Here is a 2,974-nt window from a genome sequence, read left to right as displayed (position 1 = left end):
AAAAAAAAGGTTTGCAATGTGCACTTCAAGATCATTCATATACAAAAAGCTCCTGGAAAACAATAAGCAAAGACAAGGAAAGAGGGATTCACAGAGAAATACAAAATGGAAAATAAATATGTGAAAAGATGCTGAATCTTATTTAATCGCTAAAGAAAAGCAAATGAAAATGAGATGTAATACTCATAAAAATAACAGGAAAGAAAAATACAGACGATGGCTAATGGTGGCAGGAGGGAGGGGGAACACTGGAAATAGGTGGGCTTTCTTGTAAACAATTTGTGGTCACATGTGTAAGCTGATTACACAGTATTGAAATACAATTTGGGCCAGGCATGGTGGCTCAGGCCTGTAATCCCAGCACTTTGGGAGGCCAAGGCAGGCGGATCACCTGAGGTCAGGAGTTCAAGACCTGCCTGATCAACATGGTGAAACCCCGTTTCTACTAAAAATACAAAAATTAGTCAGGTGTGCTGGTGGGCACCTGTAATCCCAGCTACTCAAGAGGGTGAGGCAGGAGAATTGCTTGAACCTGTGACACCGAGGAAGCAGTGAGCTGAGATCACACCACTGCACTCCAACCTAGGCAATAGAGTGAGACTCTGTCTCAAAAAATATATATATACAATTTGAAAAATACTCTTTAAATTTATGAACATGTGTGCCTCTGACCTAGCACACTCATGCCTAAGAATGTGGCCTACACAAATAATTCACAAATATAAAAAGATGTCTTTATAAGATCATTTTATTTGTGACTTCACTGCTTTAGAGTCCTGACTAGGCCATGTACTAGCTGTGTGAACTCTGTGCCTCACTTTCTTCATCTGAAAAATGGGAATAACAATGATACCTAGTACAGAGGGTTCCTGGGTAAATTAAACGAGTTAATTCCATTATATTTTATTAATAGCACTGCCTGGCATACGGTAAGCACTGGGCAAATAGTAGCTATGATTCTCATTATTACTATTACTATTGTATATTTTATGCCTTTTTTTTAGAGAGAAGGGGTTTCACCATGTTGGCCAGGCTGGTCTCAAACTCCTGACCTCAGGTGATCCACCCACCTTGGCCTCCCAAAGTGCTGGAATTACAGGCGTGAGCCACCATGCCCAACCACTATTGTATATTTCAGAAATAACTATTTTATAGCCCAAAAACAAGGTTCTGGTATCCTGCAAACATTAAATGGATATTTAATGGACACTAATTTGACAATGTAGATTAGAGGACAGCAAACTATGGCCTGCAGGCCAAATTTAGCCCATCATGTGTTTTTCAATGGCCTGCAAGCTAAACTGGTTTTACATGTTTTCTTTTGAGACCGTCTTGCTCTATCACCCAAGCTGGAGGGCACTGAAACAATCTTGACTCACTACAACCTCCTCCTCCAGGGCTCAAGTGATTCGCCCACATCCGCCTCATGAGTAGCGGGGACCACAGGTGCATGTCACCATGCCCGGTTAATTATTGTATTTTTTTGTAGAAATGGGGTTTCGCCATGTTGCTCAAGCCGGTCTAGAACTCCCATCTCTAGAACTTGGCCTCCCAAAGTGCTAGAATTACAGGTGTGAGTAGCTGCACCTGGCCCAGTTTTTACATTTTTAATGATTGAAAAGAAGTCAAAAGAAGAATAATATTTGTGACACATGAAAATTATATGAAATCCAACCTTCAGGTCCATAATAAAGTGTTATTGGATCACAGCCAAGCTCATTGGTTTACATAGTGTCGATAGCTGCTTTCTACTTAAAACAGCAGATTTGAATAGTTGCAACAGGGACCGTATGGCCCATAAAGCCTCAGATACTTCTGTCTGTCCCTCTGCAGAAAAAGTGTGCTGACCCCTGACTTAGATGAACTGGACAAAACACTTGAAAATTACAATTTACCAAACCGGACATAAAAAGAAATCGAAAATCCGAATGGTAGTATATCTTTTAAATGAATTGAATATATCATTTAAAACCTTCCCACAAAGAAAACTCCATATCCTGATGGCTTCACTGGGGAACTCTTCCAAACATTTAAGAAAAAAATAGGCCAGGCCCAGTGGCTTACACCTGTAATCCCAGCACTTGGGGAGGCCAAGGTGGGTGGATCACCTGAGGTCAGGAGTTTGAGACCAGCCTGCCCAACATGGTGAAACCCCGTCTCTACTAAAAATACAAAAGTTAGCTGGGCATGGTGGCGGGCACCTGTAATCCCAGCTACTTGGGAGACTGAGGCAGGAGAATCGCTTGAAGCTGGGAGGTGGAGGTTACAGTGAGCTGAGATTATTCCTTTGCACTGTAGCCTGGATGACAAGAGCGAAACTCCATCTGAAAAAAAATTTAAGAAGGAAATAATAACAATATTACCCAAATTTTCCCAGAGAATATAAAGAGAATACTTTCCAAAATGAGGCCAATGAAACAGGATGTCAAAATGTGATGGGAACGATACAAGAAAGTAAAATTATAGGCCCCTATGTCTCATAAACATAGTAGTATAAACCCTAAACAAAATATTAACAAGGGATTGGCTAGATCATGATGATGATGATGACAGGAGCGCGTGGGGATAAAAGACAGATGAAACAAGCTTGGCTATCAGTTGATAATATTTGCAGATGGGTAATTACAAAGGGGTTCACTAAAATCTCCACTTTCGTATATGTTTAAAATTAAAATTTTCCGTAATAAAATGTACAAAAACTAAATTTTTAGAAAAGAAATAAAAAACTAAATTTTAGGAGAAAACAAAGTTGCAGAACAGAACAGAAACAGTGTGTGTATTTTTCATGTGCGGTAAAGAAAAAATGCGTGACAATAAGATGACTTTCACACACTGACACATGCATCTACACGCATAGATGGAGTTATACATGTATAAAGAAAAGAGATCCTCCTCAAACCAGATAATGCTAGTTATGCCAGGGAAGGAGGCAGAGGTGAGGTTGGAGATATTTCACTTTCTTTTTTTTTTTTTT

General features: G+C 39.8%; 1 non-coding gene across 1 annotated transcript in view; it reads right to left on the bottom strand.

The window, feature by feature from the left end:
- Window positions 1–2,974, bottom strand: part of LOC108298451 — a 26,734-nt gene that overhangs the window by 2,903 nt on the left and 20,857 nt on the right. The window lies entirely within an intron of this gene.

Source organism: Cebus imitator, unplaced genomic scaffold (genome assembly GCF_001604975.1).
Source record: "Cebus imitator isolate Cc_AM_T3 unplaced genomic scaffold, Cebus_imitator-1.0 Scaffold964, whole genome shotgun sequence".
Classification (NCBI taxonomy): Eukaryota; Metazoa; Chordata; class Mammalia; order Primates; family Cebidae; genus Cebus; species Cebus imitator.
Note: the sequence above shows the minus strand (reverse complement) of the source record. Positions and strands in the feature narration are given on the sequence as shown.